The sequence below is a fragment of the Dama dama genome, chromosome 27 (genome assembly GCF_033118175.1).
Source record: "Dama dama isolate Ldn47 chromosome 27, ASM3311817v1, whole genome shotgun sequence".
Taxonomy (NCBI): domain Eukaryota; kingdom Metazoa; phylum Chordata; class Mammalia; order Artiodactyla; family Cervidae; genus Dama; species Dama dama.
Window position 1 is genome coordinate 40791005 of NC_083707.1, and position 17091 is coordinate 40808095.

Here is a 17091-nt window from a genome sequence, read left to right on the forward strand (position 1 = left end):
ATCCCTTGGTCCTCCTGTCTGCTCTCAGAAACCTGGACCAGTAGTATGACATGTTTTCTCATTTTGATTCTCTGCAGGTTACATACAGCTGGGCAGGTGTCCAACCATATTAAAAATAATAACGAAGAAAAAAATCCAGAACCAGTAACCACCTAGGAGCCCCAGAACTAAAGGACTCAGTAACAGTGCTCTGTCCCCAGCAAAGAGGGAAAAACTGAGTCGTTACCACATGCCCGGGCTGGAGCCAATTGCCATGTTTCCTGAAAGGTGATCCCAGGACCACTTTTAGAAAAGACTGTTCTAGATCAGATACCTACTTATTTCTAATCTTGCCTCCAGGCTGATGAGATGATCCATGATCCACTTTCTACACCACCCTCCAACTCTGGGGAGTCACACTTAGAAGAGGATAGATCCTTTGGGACAGAGCTAGGGATGCCCAAGGATTAGGAATGGTGGCATTTTATCCATGTGGAGCATGCCAAGGAATGGGATGTGCTCTCACACACCTAGGCAGGACCCCCACCTCAAGGCAGGACCCCCACCTGATGAAGAGGTTGTCTCTCACAGCCCAGACCACCTGGTTGAGTTCCTGCCTTATCAAGCCACCAGCTGCCGTTCCAGAGGAATCTGATGATTAGTCCCTAGGCTTGCCCAGCTGCAGGATGTAAGAAGAATAGAAGGAAGCTGGGGTCTTGGCGGCCACGTTTATAATTAGCAACACACTGATTTTCAGGGTGCTCTGGGGAGGGAACTTGATTCCTCGTGCTGCACTATTATGTTGTGATCCAGCCCTTGGCATAGAGCCGACCATCTATTCCTACAGAACAGCAACGCAGGGCCCATGTGGCTTCCGTGTCCTGGTTAGTGGGTCTACTGGGACAGGTAGGCAGTGGGGGTGGGGTAGGGTGCAGCCCCTAGTTAGGGCCTGAAAGGGCATATGGCTTATTTATGATACCCACATCTTATTCCCTGGTTGTGTATGCACTTGTTACTCCGAGCTGCCCATAAACTTCACCTCCCTGACACATTTCTGAAACTGGGCAAAACTAGCAGCTACAGCACATCTGGATTCCTTTCCCTCTCTGGATAGCAACCCCTAGAAAGTGCGCCAACCTTTCACCCCCCAGTGTCAGCCAGCGGGCGTATGTGTCAGGACTCTTCATACACTCAAGAAGACAGGATTTGCAGACAAGATCACCAGAGTCAGCAAGAAAAGATGCCCCTGGGGCTGGCCCTCCTCTGCCAGCATCCCTGGCTTGGCTGGATCACCTGCTCTGTGTCTCCTTCGGTCCCTGTGATGGAGTTTTCACAGGTCCCTGTGATGGAGTTTTCACAGTTGTTGGGCATTAGCTCCAGTAGGTCAGGGAGGTGGCTGTGAGAACTCCTTCCTAGTGGCACACGGACCTGGCCTCTAAAGGGAGGATGTGAGGAACACACACTAATGCGGACACACCTTCTCCCTTTCCTGGAGACTCAAGGAAACATCAAGCTGGGACTGAGAGCTCTGAGAATCTGGATCCCGAGGGCACCAGAGAGAAAGGGGCGGGGTCAGCAGGAATTCAACCATCCAAGAACCATCCTCCTCTGCGAGGGGCCCAGCTCCCTCCAGACAGAAGACCTGTGGCCACGGTCACTCCTGCCCTGGCCTGCTCTCACCCCGCCTCTCCTTCTAGAGCTTTCCGCTTGGATCCCTCCCTGGCCTCATTCGTGACATGGAAATATCACTGATGACTTTCTCCTTGTAATTTGTTCCCTGGCATCTTCTGCAAGGGCTTCCCAGGGGGCGCTAGTGGTAAAGAATCAGCTTGGCAATGCAAGAAATAAAAGAAAAGTGGGTTAGATCCCTGGGTTGGGAAGATCCCCTGAGGAGCGCATCGCAACTGACTCCAGTATTCTTGCCTGGAGAATCCCCAGGGAGAGAGGAGCCTGGCAGGCTACAGTCCATGGGGTCACAAAGAGTCGGACACGACTGAAGCCACTTAGCGTGCATGCATGTCTTCTGCAGAGTATTCAATTAAAACTGAATTGGAGATCAGAAAGGCCAGAGCAGACAGGCAGCTACATGCCAGACGCTCCTGCACCTCCAACCTCTGTCCACCAGCTGTGGACACCAGCCCCACCGGGAACAGAGGCCGGGGCAACCTTGCACCACTGCCCTCAGAAAACCGAGCTGGTGCTGAATCCGGTGGGAGTACAACCCTAGAGGAGGGGAAACTGTAATCTCGTTTCAGGAAAAGACGTCATTTTCTCCTGCAGCTGACGGGGGAGGCAGGGTGGCGTGGAATTCATCAACGCGGCATGGCCAGATCTGAGCGGGGTTTTGAACAAACATCTTACGGGTTGTTTAAATTGGAGACAGTCACCGATAAAAGGCGTATTTGGTCCAGCTGTTTGCGCAGGACTCAGCCCTAATTCTAGCTCAAACGCTGCTCATTGTTTAAAGGCTTTATATTCTGAAGTTGTTCCCAGGCGTATCTGCAGGGGAAGAAGCAGAGAGCTGATAGCACGGGTGAGCTGCGACTGCCTGGCTGGACTCAGGAAGGAGCAGGAGATAAACACGGCAGTTGGGGGGGTGGCGGGAACACTCTCAGGGACAGAGTCTGTGCAGAGATGAGACCTCGGGGGACATGGCTGCTCCGGGGTGCCCCAAGGTCCCGCTGAGTGGAGGGGCCGGGGCAGCTGGGACCACGAGGCCTTTTCTGGAGCCGGGCCCTGGCAACGAAGCCAGATGGAGGAAGAGGAAGAGGAGTGGCTTCCCGTCTGCCTGTGACTCTCCCAGAGCTGGGCCCGCTGGCCCTGGGCAGGAAAAAGATGGCCTTCTCTGATAGGAAGGCTGTTGAATTGCTCGGAACAATAGATTAAGGTCTCGGTAGAGGCATTATTTGAACTCCACTGTTTGGTCAGCATTCTGAAAAAGGTTATGATGCGATCTCCATCTGATTAGCGTGGAAGGGAGCTAGGCAATTGCTTCTGTGAGATATCAACACCAAAATCACAACAGACTTGGCTGTAGTCTTGGCAGCTGTTCCCTGGGATTTCTGAAGCTGCCAAGGGCAGAGGGCAAAATAATATATATTCAGAAGAGAAGGTATTTTGTGGTCAGACGCCATCCTTGCACATCCTTGTAAAGGCTCTGATGCTCAAAAAACCCAAGGGGGCATGAAAGAGAGCTACATCACCTGCCGAGTTACTCGCTAGTCACCTGCCAGATTCTCCTGCCTGCAGGAGAGTGAAAGTGGGCTTGAGAGTGTAGAGCCGGAAGGAGCCCAGGATGCAGGCCACCCCCTTCCTTTTCCTGATGGGGAGAGACAGAGGTGCAGGGTCCTTTTGGGGAGCCACTCGCCTTCTCTTGGCCCCGCCAGGTCCCAGACCCAATGCTTCTGACCCCAAGATGGTGCTCCTGGCAAAGCAGACCAGGCAACATGGGCTCCTGGAAGCTGGGTGGTCCCCGGGCTGGAGCCTGGCGGACGAGGATAAGCTTGTGGAGAGGAAGACAAACTGGGTTGGGATGCAGTTGCAAAGCACACGTGGGAGATGAAACCCAGAGCATTCGTAGAGAGGGAGGAAGTAAGCCTAGAGGGATGAGCAGGGACAGAGCTGGAGAAGGACAGGCAGCACAATGGCTATTTTTTTTTTTTACTTGATTGAATTATAGTTGATTTGCAATATTGAGTTGATTTCTGCTGTACAACAAAGTCATTCAGAGGTACATGTCTATTCTTTTTCATGTTCTTTTCCATTACGGTTGATCACAGGATACTGGCTGTAGTTCCCTGTGCTACATGTAGGACCTTGTTGTGTATCCTGTATATACTAGTTTGCATCTGCTAATCCCAGACTCCCAGTCCTTCCCTCCCCCACTTCTCCTCCGCCTTGGCCACCGCCAGTCTGCTCTCTGTGTCTGTGAGTCTGTTTCTCTTTCATGCATCAGTTTATTTGTGTCATATTTGAGATTCCACATATGAGTGATATCATATGGTATTTGTCTCTCTCTTTCTGACTCAATTCGTTTAGTATGATCGCAGCCAGGTCCATCCATCTTGCTGTAAATGGCGAGGGGGATGGTTCCTAGTGGGTCACCGGACAAGTGGGTCACAGTGACAAAGCCTCGATTCTACCCCACTTCAGCAGAGCCATGGAGGGATCACTCTGCCCTAGAGTGAAACAGCTTCATTTAACCTCTTTTGAGAAGTCTCTTGAAGATGCGTGAAGCGAACCTAGTTGTTAAAGTGAACAACAGATTAACTATTATTCCTAAGTGTAGAGTGTCTCTCTGTTGAAAGAGGCAACTGGGGGGCCCAGGAGCCGGTCTCTGAGGTGGAGGGTGAAGAGGGAAGGGCTGGAGACTTTTCTTCTTTTCCTCAGAATAAAACATTTACTCCCCAGCAGCCAACTGTATATGTGTGTGTGCACCATGAATATTCATGATGGTTAAAGGTTGGTCAAGGCAGGCACTTAACGGCAAGTCTCCAAGGAGGACAAAACTTCAAAATGAGAGGTCCCCAACTCAAGTGGGCACCTGTAGTAATTAGAAAAGAGGACTATAATCCTTGTAAGGACTCGATTTTGTCTTTTGCTGTGCAACAAGCCACGCCCAGGCCTAAAGGCTTCAAACAAAAGCTGATCGTTTTCTCTCGCCTTTTTCTATGGGTTTACTTGAATCAAAAGTGACCGTGCCCCAGAAGTTTCAGAATGTTCTTTCTACATTTTATTTGACAAGCAAGTCCTAAGATCAGACCAGATTTTAGTATCTTTGTTTGATACTTTCTACATTCTTCTTTTTTGGCCTTGCTTCTTGACATATGGGATCTTAGTTTCCCAACCAGGAGTCAAACCTCTGCCCCTTGCATTGGAAGCGTGGAGTCCTAACCACAGAACCACCAGGGAAGTCCCACTTTCTACATTCTTGCCTCTGAATGGCTTGCCTTTATCTCCAGCGTCCCTTTTGAATCTGACCACTGATTTGGTTTCTCAGTATTTTTCTCTCTCCCTCTCAATTTCTCCCTCTCGCCCTCTACCTCCCTCTCTTTCTCTCTCTCTCTCCCTCTCTTTCTTTCTCTCTCCTTCTCTCAGCTTGCATCTCACCCTTCAGCACCATTGCGCTTCATTGTACTTGCCTCCCGTCTACTTTGCCGTGACCATTGTGCTGGGGTCAGAGGACCTGGTGGTTCTGCATCACCTGGGTGGCTCCATAGCAAGACCCTCACGTCTGTCTCCTCATCTGTAAGCCCCACCTGTCACTGAAGGGTGACCAGCCACATCACTGGGGGGTCTATGGGGTAGAGAAAAGCCACAGCCATCTTTGGAAAAACCATCCCCGACAGGGTCTTAGATTGTCCCTTTTCTAAGTGGATTCGCTTTGCTTTGCACATTGATTGCATAGACATCCTTCACAAATAAATAATCACTGTACTCTATCCTAGGTCTATAGTGAGAAATATACAACCCTCCCAGGTCTGAGGTTCATTTTCCTTCATCGGACAGAGACTTAGTGAATCAAGACTCCACTTTCCTTCGAACACAACTGTGAAAGAAACGACAGAGCAAACATGATGCAAACAGCAGCTGACACTCCCACAGGGAGATTTTAGGGAGTGGTGGGGACGGGGGTGAAATGGGGCTTGTGGGCAGGTCTCAGAACTGCTGGCACTTAGCGGGGGCTGAGTATCATCACGTGAGAAAGACTGTTGATTATATAGCTTCTAATTTACTTTGAAATACTTCAGCACATTCAGTAGGATACCTATGTGTGTACAATTTAATTTTAATCAACACCCTAGGTGCAGTTAACTTTAAAAGACCCTTTAAATTAGGAATCCAAGCTCTAGGGGTGCTTAGTTACCATGTGAAAGACCCCAATCAAAGCTCTGCTTTCCAGACACAAGCACTTCAGATGTTGCAACTACATTTGGATGGAAAAAAACAAACTGTGACTCTGCCTCCTGGGATCAGGGTTTACACCTGCTGTTTGGGCACCACCATGCAAGGTGTGTGTGTGTGCCCATCCGGCCCTGAAGATCCAGGAACCCCTCAGTTCAGTTCAGTTCAGTCGCTCAGTCATGTTCAACTCTTTGTGACCCCGCGAGCTGCAGCACACCAGGCCTCCCTGTCCATCACCAACTCCCGGAGTCCACCCAAACTCATGTCCATTGAGTTGGTGATGCCATCCAACCATCTCATTCTCTGTTGTCCCCTTCTCTGCCTGCCCTCAATCTTTCCCAGCAACAGGGTCTTTTCCAATGAGTCAGCTCTTCTCATCAGGTGGCCAAAGTACTAGAGTTTCAGCTTCAGCATCAGTCCTGCCAATGAACACCCAGGACTGATCTCCTTTAAGATGGACTGGTTGGATCTCCTTGCAGTCCAAGGGACTCTCAAGAGTCTTCTCCAACACCACAGTTCAAAAGCATCAATTCTTCGGTGCTCAGCTTTCTTTACAGTCCAACTCTCACATCCATACATGACTACTGCAAAGACCATAGCCTTGACTGGACGGACCTACCCCTCAGCTTCACTGAACTCCAGGAGCCCGCTTGAATGACCAGATCCCCTGCATTCACACCGGGACAACACAATGGGGAACCGTAGAGTTTTTTGTGGCCACAGGCGTTCCCATTGTAAATACAAACCTCTAACCTTTCATGAAGAATGTCTTCCAGGCCTTCCTGAGGTAGCTGAGGGGATGGGTGGATGTGCAGGTCACACAAGGTAGGTCCAGGTCCAAGTTCCTACCTTACTGAGTCCTCGGATTCATGCCTCTGCATTAAGTGCAGAAAGCTCCCAATTTGTAAGTGTTGGCAAGTGAATTTGGCCCATGTTATTGGAAGAGTAAATGCACATCAGTGTGCCAGTTATTTAACTTCTCTCTGCCTCTGTTTCCTTATCCATCAGATGGGAACAATATTAATAATAATAATTCTCACAAGGTTGTCATGGACTAAAGTGAGTCTGTATGTAACATTTCACAGGGACTAGCCACGTTATAAGCTCTATGTGTGTTGCCAGCTTAAAAACAAATACACCAATTTCCACCAGTCAAGTGTCCAGACACCGCCTATTCTTGACCTGTCTTCAGTTTTCCTGTTGCCAATTTGCGCTGTCCTCTTAGCCTCCACGGAAGCAACAGAAGTCAGACCTGTAATAAAAATGCACTAAAGAGAGAGCTTTACCAATGAGCTGAACAAACACATACCCTGAAAGAGCTCTTCAGAGCTCACCACGGGACTGCCTTCTCTCTCCTGCTCCTCTGCCCTCACCAGGCTGAAGGCAAATGCGTGTATTGTTGCTGCCAGACACTCGAGTTGATTCCATCCAGACTCAGGCACCAAGTGGGTGGGTACTTGATGCAAAGTGTTGACTTATCTGGGCACAGCAAATGCCAGATGCCTCATCTGGAAGCCTTCTTTCCCTAGCAGAAATGTTGGTGCAGTACTCTGGCATTAAAGCACCAGAAATCATCCTGGTAAGTTCCACTTGAGCCTGGCCCACTAGTTAAAATCTGGAAACTCAAATCAAAGCTTTTAATCTTTCCCCCATCACAGCTGGACTTGAAACCTTAGGAGCAGATGGGTCCGAATTTAAGCACAGGTCGAGGATTGTGGCTTCTTTAAGGAAGCCCTATTTCTTCTCCCTTTCCTCAAGCTTTCTATCTCTGAGAACTGAAGGAAGGTCAGAGGCAAAAGGAAGAGAGAAAAGGAGCTTGTTGCCTGCTAGATGGCTTGGTTTCAGTGACAGAAGGGATTTTTAGAGGAGGCAGGACACCTCTGAGTGAGGGTGCAGCTCGTGTGGAGACAGGATGCAGGAGGACCTCTGCGGCCCCCAGGAGGAAGTCATCCATGGGGTATCTCCATCCTGAAGTGGCCATCCCAAAGCCTCATACCCTCCACTGGGTGCAGTGGTGATGTGGCAGTGGTACCCAGAAGCCTGGACCAAACTGCTCTGCCTTCTCTATCTTCCCATGAGGTCATTCGGATCATCCTCTCTATAGCCCTGAGTCCCTGCCTGTTTCAGATGCTTTTCCTTTGGGCACTGTCTCAGTCCCTGACTTAGACTTAACATCTTGAGTTAATACTTTTCTCTGCCAATGTGTTTGGGAGTAAACAGGAATGATGTTCTCATTTCCAAAGCTCATACTTTATTCTCCACATAATGCTTATACAGCATTCCTGAACCAGAGACAAAGTCCATCAGAAGGGTTATGGCTGCAAAAAGAGAGGGACATCCTACAAGGGAGGGCTTTTCCTTGAACCCTTCCCCCCACAGCTGACTTCCATCTTGAAAGGACCCTAGATGTCTTTGTTTACAAGATGCAATTGACTGTCTGGGTCCAGATCTTCAGAGGAAAGTAAAAATTTCCCTGAATGGAAAAATCCCTGAAATTCACTCACACCTATGCATTTTTTTAAACTTTTTATTTTGTGTTAGGGTATAGCCAATTAATTTATGCATTGTTAATAAAACAAATCCAGCAGGACTATGTGATTCCCACTGGAAAAAATTCCAGGAGACAACATTCACAATACCAGGTTTTAGCTCACTTTCGACCCTACAAAACCTAGTATTGATTCAAAGACTGGATTTGAAAGTCAGTCTGACTTAGTTCATTTTGTATCACAGACCTGGGTCCATCCACATCTCTGCAAAAGACCAATTTTGTTCTTTTTTATGCTGAGTAATATTCATTGTACAGCAGAAATTAAAACAACATTGTAAAGCAATCACATTCCAATAAAAGTAATTAATTATTTAAAGAAGTCAGTCTGTTCAGGTTTACACCACTTCCTAATTAGGAAGTAGACTTCACTTCTCTATAGCTTGGTTATCTTCTCTTTGGAATGAGCACATTAAGGGTTCCTCCTCCACAGGGTTCTGGTGCCAATTAAGTGAATAACAAATGTAAGCCTAGGACAGTGCCTGGCAAACAGCAAGTGCTTAATAAGTGTTTCCACCACTGTTGTTGCGGCTGCTATAGCTCCAGCTGCATTGACAACCTTTGTTTAAGTTTCCACTTTTTCTTTACTGAATCAAAATATTAAGAAACAACAAAATTCCTTCCAGGTTTTTTTTTTTTTTTAATTTTTATTGGAGTATAGTTGGTTTATAGTGTTTTGTAGGTTTCAAGTGTACAGTAAAGTGAATCTAGTTGGGTAATATGAACCACAATTTTGCATGAGGTATAAAACTGTGGGTTCAGTCAGATGTGGTTTCCCAGGTGGCACTAATGGTAAAGAATCTGCCTGCCAATGCAGGAAATGCAGGAGAAACAGGTTTGATCCCTGGGTTGGAAAGATTCCCCTGGAGGAGGGCATGGCAACCCACTCCAGTATTCTTTGCTGGAGAATCCCATGCACTGAGGAGCCTGGTGGGCTGCAGTCCATGGGGTCACAGTCAGTCAGACATGACTGAGCATGCACACACACACACACACACACACACACACACACACGCACACACACACCATATGCAGATGTACTGAGTTCAACATCATAACACAGAGTTTAAAATAAACTAAGGAGGGAGGAGCCAAGATGGCGGAGGAGTAGGACGGGCAGACCACTTTCTCTCCTACAAATTCATCAAAAGAATAACTGAACGCAGAGCAAACTTCACAAAACAACTTCTGATCGCTAGCTGAGGTCATCAGGCGCCCAGAAAAGCAGCCCATTGTCTTCGGAAGGAGGTAGGACAAAATATAAAAGATTAAAAGTGAGACAAAAGAGCTAAGGACAGAGATCTGTCCCGGGAAGGGAGTCTTAGGCGGCATTGCTTGGGGTAGGGTCCGGGCCTGAGTGCCCTGAGGACAGTCGGAGGGAGCTTCTAGGAGTTGCCAACTTGAACTGTGGGAGACCAAAGGAGAGAGAGTAAATTAACCGGCCCGAACACACTGCCAGCCGTTCGCAGAACAAAGAGACCGAGAAAATCCAGAGAAGAGCTCGCAAGCTGCGGACCGGCCCAGCCCCGCCCCGCCGGAGGCAGGAGGCAGAGGGGAGGGGAAGGTCGCGGCGAGACACAGGGCGCAGGCACCCGACCGGCGCGGGCGGGGACTGGGGCTGGGGACGCGGAGGGCAGAAGGCGCGCGCACCCGACTGGCGCCAGCGGAAACTGAGACTGGGTCCGCGGAAGGGAGTGGGCGCGCCACACCTGGGGAGAGTGAGCCCACCAAGCCCCTGGCTGCCGGGACCGCTCTGACGGGGAAGGCACAGAGAGCAGGCGCAGCTCTTCGTTCCGCGCTTTTGTGGAACACCCGAGGGCTGGAACCTCGCGCAGCGCGGGGCGCGCTCCATCTAGAACGGCCGGGAGCCTGAGCAGCTCAGACGGAGAAAGCAGCGTCAGCCCCTCCCGGCAGCCCCAGCCCGTCCCCGCGACGCAAGCCCGTCCCCACAGCGCCAGGCCCTCCCTGCAGCACCAGCCCCTCTCCGCAGAGCGACGGAACTAGCTACCTGAATAAGAGTCCACCTCTGCCCGCCTGTGTCAGGGCGGAAATGAGGCTCTGAAGAGACCGGCAAACAGAAGCCAAATAAATAAAGGGAACCGCCTCAGAAGGGACTGGTGCAACAGATTAAAATCCCTCTAGAAAACACTGACTACACCGGAAGGGGCCTGTAGATATCGAGAAGCGTAAGATGGAACGAGGAGCTATCTGAAACTGAGCCGAACCCACACTGACCGCAACAGCTCCAGAGAAACTCCTAGATATAATTTTACTTTTTTCTCTCTTTTTTTTTCTTTTTTTTTATTTTTTATTTTTTCTCTTTTATTTTCCTTTAAATTGCCCTATTACTCCCCCATTACTCCTTAACTTTCATTTCCATAGATTTTTACGATTTTTTTAATTAGGGGGAAAAAAAAATTTTTTTTTCTCTTTCTTTTTTTTTCTTTTTCTTTTTTTTCTCTTTTTTTTTCTTTCCTTTTTCTCTTCTATTTTCTATTTTTCTTTTTCTCTTATTTCTTTTAAAGCCCTCTAGTACTCCTCTACTACTCCTTAATTTTCATTTTCAATACACTATAACCTTACAAAAAAAAAAAAAGAAGAGAAGCCCTATTTTTAAACCGAAGATTATTCTCTCCCAATCTTGACTCTCTGTTTTCTACCTCAGGACACCTCTATTTCCTCCTTTCCCCTTCTCTTCCCAATCCAATTCTGTGAATCTTTGTAGGTGACTGGGCTACGGAGAACACTCTGGGAACAGACAGCTGCGTAGATCTGTCTCTCTCCTCTTGAGTCCCCCTTTTTCTCCTCCTGCTCATCTCTATCTCCCTCCTCCCTCTCCTCTTCTTTATGTAACTCTGTGAACCTCTCTGGGTGTCCCTAACAGGGGAGAATCTTTTCGCCATTAACCTAGAAGTTTTCTTATCAGTGCTGTATAGTTGGAGAAGTCCTGAGACTACAGGAAGAATAAAACTGAAATCCAGAGGCAGGAGACTTAAGCCCAAAACCTGAGAACACCAGAAAACTCCTGACTACATGAAACTTTAAGTAATAAGTGACCGTCCAAAAGCCTCCATACCTACACTGAAACCAACCACCACCCAAGAGCCAATAAGTTTTAGAGCAAGACATACCACGCAAATTCTCCAGCAACGCAGGAACATAGCCGTGAACGTCAACATACAGGCTGCCCAAGGTCACACCTAACACATAGACCCATCTCAAAACTCATTACTGGGCACTCCATTGCTCTCCAAAGAGAAGAAATCAAGTTCCACGCACCAGAACACTGACGCAAGCTTCCCTAACCAGGAAACCTTGACAAGCCAATCGTCTAACCCCACCCACTGGATAAATCCTCCACAATAAAAAGGAACCACAGACCTCCAGAATACAGAAAGCCCACTCCAGACACAGCAATCTAAACAAGATGAAGAGGCAAAGAAATACCCAACAGGTAAAGGAACATGAAAAATGCCCACCAAGTCAAAAGAGGAGGAGATAGGGAATCTACCTGAAAAAGAATTTAGAATAATGATAATAAAAATGATCCAAAATCTTGAAAACAAAATGGAGTTACAGATAAATAGCCTGGAGACAAAGATTGAAAAGATACAAGAAATGTTTAATAAAGACCTAGAAGAAATAAAAAAGAGTCAATTAAAAATGAATAATGCAATGAATGAGATCAAAAACACTTTGGAGGGAACCAAGAGTAGACTAACGGAAGCAGAAGATAGGATAAGTGAGATAGAAGATAAAATGGTGGAAATAAATGAAGCAGAGAGGAAAAAAGAAAAAAGGATCAAAAGAAATGAGGACAACCTCAGGGACCTCTGGGACAATGTGAAACGCCCCAACATTCGAATCATAGGAATTCCAGAAGAATAAGACAAAAAGAAAGGCCATGAGAAAATACTCGAGGAGATATTAGCTGAAAACTTCCCTAAAATGGGGAAGGAAATAGCCACCCAAGTCCAAGAAACCCAGAGAGTCCCAAACAGGATAAACCCAAGGCGAAACACCCCAAGACACATATTAATCAAATTAACAAAGATCAAACACAAAGAACAAATATTAAAAGCAGCAAGGGAGAAACAACAAATAACACACAAAGGGATCCCCATAAGGATAACAGCTGATCTATCAATAGAAACCCTCCAGGCCAGAAGGGAATGGCAGGACGTTCTGAAAGTAATGAAAGAGAATAACCTACAACCTAGATTACTGTATCCAGCAAGGATCTCATTCAGATATGAAGGAGAATTCAAAAGCTTTACAGATAAGCAAAAGCTGAGAGAATTCAGCACCACCAAACCAGCTCTTCAACAAATGCTAAAGGATCTTCTCTAGACAGGAAATGCAGAAAGGTTGTATAAACGTGAACCCAAAACAACAAAGTAAATGGCAACAGGACCACACCTATCAATAATTACCCTAAATGTAAATGGGTTGAATGCCCCAACCAAAAGACAAAGATTGACTGAATGGATACAAAAACAAGACCCCTATATATGCTGTCTACAAGAGACCCACCTCAAAGCAAGAGACACATACAGACTAAAAGTGAAGGGCTGGAAAAAAATATTTCATGCAAACGGAGACCAAAAGAAAGCAGGAGTCGCAATACTCATATCAGATAAAATAGACTTTCAAATAAAGGATGTGAAAAGAGACAAAGAAGGACACTATATAATGATCAAAGGATCAATCCAAGAAGAAGATATAACAATTATAAATATATATGCACCCAACATAGGAGCACCGCAATATGTGCGGCAAACACTAACGAGTATGAAAGAGGAAATTAATAGTAACACAATAATAGTGGGAGACTTTAATACCCCACTCACAACTATGGATAGATCAACTAAACAGAAAATTAACAAGGAAACACAAACCTTAAATGACACAATGGACCAGCTAGACCTAATTGATATCTATAGGACATTTCACCCCAAAACAATCAACTTCACCTTTTTCTCAAGTGCACACGGAACCTTCTCCAGAATAGATCACATCCTGGGCCATAAATCTAGTCTTGGAAAATTCAAAAAAATTGAAATCATTCCAGTCATCTTTTCTGACCACAGTGCAGTAAGATTAGATCTCAATTACAGGAAAGAAATTGTTAAAAATTCAAACATATGGAGGCTAAATAACACGCTTCTGAATAACCAACAAATCATAGAAGAAATCAAAATATGTATAGAAATGAATGAAAATGAAAACACAACAACCCAAAACCTATGGGACACTGTAAAAGCAGTGCTAAGGGGAAGGTTCATAGCATTACAGGCTTACATCAAGAAACAAGAAAAAAGCCAAATAAATAACCTAACTCTACACCTAAAGCAACTAGAGAAGGAAGAGATGAAGAACCCCAGGGTTAGCAGAAGGAAAGAAATCTTAAAAATCAGGGCCGAAATAAATGCAAAAGAAACTAAAGAGACCATAGCAAAAATCAACAAAGCTAAAAGCTGGTTGTTTGAAAAAATAAACAAAATTGACAAGCCATTAGCAAGACTCATTAAGAAACAAAGAGAGAAGAACCAAATTAACAAAATTAGAAATGAAAATGGAGAGATCACAACAGACAACACTGAAATACAAAGGATCATAAGAGACTACTACGAGCAGCTCTATGCCAATAAAATGGACAACTTGGAAGAAATGGACAAATTCTTAGAAAAGTATAACTTTCCAAAACTGAACCAGGAAGAAATAGAAGATCTTAACAGACCTATCACAAGCAAGGAAATCGAAACTGTAATCAAAAATCTTCCAGCAAACAAAAGCCCAAGACCAGATGGCTTCACAGCTGAATTCTACCAAAAATTTAGAGAAGAGCTAACACCTATCTTACTCAAACTCTTCCAGAAAATTGCCGAGGAAGGTAAGCTTCCAAACTCATTCTATGAGGCCACCATCACCCTAATTCCAAAACCAGACAAAGATGTCACAAAAAAAGAAAACTACAGGCCAATATCACTGATGAACATAGATGCAAAAATCCTTAACAAAATTCTAGCAAACAGAATCCAACAACATATTAAAAAAATCATACACCATGACCAAGTGGGCTTTATCCCAGGAATGCAAGGATTCTTTAATATCCGCAAATCAATCAATGTAATACACCACATTAACAAATTGAAAGATAAAAACCGTATGATTCTCTCAATAGATGCAGAGAAAGCCTTTGACAAAATTCAACACTCATTTATGATTAAAACTCTCCAAAAAGCAGGAATAGAAGGAACATACCTCAACATAATAAAAGCTATATATGACAAACCCACAGCAAGCATCACCCTCAATGGTGAAAAATTGAAAGCATTTCCCCTGAAATCAGGAAGAAGTCAAGGGTGCCCACTCTCACCACTACTATTCAACATAGTGTTGGAAGTTCTGGCCACAGCAATCAGAGCAGAAAAAGAAGTAAAAGGAATCCAGATAGGAAAAGAAGAAGTGAAACTCTCACTGTTTGCAGATGACATGATCCTCTACATAGAAAACCCTAAAGACTCTACCAGAAAATTACTAGAGCTAATCAATGAATATAGTAAAGTTGCAGGATATAAAATTAACACACAGAAATCCCTTGCATTCCTATATACTAACAATGAAAAAGCAGAAAGAGAAATTAAGGAAACAATACCATTCACCATTGCAACAAAAAGAATAAAATACTTAGGAGTATATCTACCTAAAGAAACAAAAGACCTATACATAGAAAACTATAAAACACTGATGAAAGAAATCAAAGAGGACACAAACAGATGGAGAAACATACCGTGTTCATGGATTGGAAGAATCAATATTGTCAAAATGGCTATTCTACCCAAAGCAGTCTATAGATTCAATGCAATCCCTATCAAGCTACCAACGGTATTTTTCACAGAACTAGACCAAAGAATTTCACAATTTGTATGGAAATACAAAAAACCTCGAATAGCCAAAGTAATCTTGAGAAAGAAGAATGGAACTGGAGGAATCAACCTGCCTGACTTCAGACTCTACTACAAAGCCACAGTCATCAAGACAGTATAGTACTGGCACAAAGACAGAAATATAGATCAATGGAACAGAATAGAAAGCCCAGAGATAAATCCACGGACCTATGGACACCTTATCTTTGACAAAGGAGGCAAGGATATACAATGGAAAAAAGACAACCTCTTTAACAAGTGATGCTGGGAAAACTGGTCAACCACTTGTAAAAGAATGAAACTAGAACACTTTCTAACACCATACACAAAAATAAACTCAAAATGGATTAAAGATCTAAATGTAAGACCAGAAACTATAAAACTCCTAGAGGAGAACATAGGCAAAACACTCTCCGACATAAATCACAGCAAGATCCTCTATGACCCACCTCCCAGAATATTGGAAATAAAAGCAAAACTAAATAAATGGGACCTAATGAAACTTAAAAGCTTTTGCACTACAAAGGAAACTATAAGTAAGGTGAAAAGACAGCCCTCAGATTGGGAGAAAATAATAGCAAATGAAGAAACAGACAAAGGATTAATCTCAAAAATATACAAGCAACTCCTGCAGCTCAATTCCAGAAAAATAAATGACCCAATCAAAAAATGGGCCAAAGAACTAAACAGACATTTCTCCAAAGAAGACATACAGATGGCTAACAAACACATGAAAAGATGCTCAACATCACTCATTATTAGAGAAATGCAAATCAAAACCACAATGAGGTACCATTACACGCCAGTCAGGATGGCTGCTATCCAAAAGTCTACAAGCAATAAATGCTGGAGAGGGTGTGGAGAAAAGGGAACCCTCTTACACTGTTGGTGGGAATGCAAACTAGTACAGCCGCTATGGAAAACAGTGTGGAGATTTCTTAAAAAGCTGGAAATAGAACTGCCATATGACCCAGCAATCCCACTTCTGGGCATACACACTGAGGAATCCAGATCTGAAAGAGACATGTGCACCCCAATGTTCATCGCAGCACTGCTTATAATAGCCAGGACATGGAAGCAACCTAGATGCCCATCAGCAGATGAATGGATAAGGAAGCTGTGGTACATATACACCATGGAATATTACTCAGCCATTAAAAAGAATTCATTTGAACCAGTCCTAATGAGATGGATGAAGCTGGAGCCCCTTATACAGAGTGAAGTAAGCCAGAAAGATAAAGAACATTACAGCATACTAACACATATATATGGAATTTAGAAAGATGGTAACGATAACCCTATATGCAAAACAGAAAAAGAGACACAGAAATACAGAACAGACTTTTGAACTCTGTGGGAGAATGTGAGGGTGGGATATTTCAAAAGAACAGCATGTATACTATCTATGGTGAAACAGATCACCAGCCCAGGTGGGATGCATGAGACAAGTACTCGGACCTGGTGCACTGGGAAGACCCAGAGGAATCGGGTGGAGAGGGAGGTGGGAGGGGGGATCGGGGTGGGGAATACGTGTAAATCTATGGCTGATTCATATCAATGTATGACCAAAAATAATAATAATAATAATAAATTAAAAAAAATAAACTAAGAAACACAGAGGAAAGGAAACCATAAAGAGTTAAAAAACCATTGAACTCGGTGTAAAAAGACTCGTGGAGGTTTCTAAAAGAACAAATATTAATATGTATGTGCTGACTAGATGCTTGAAAG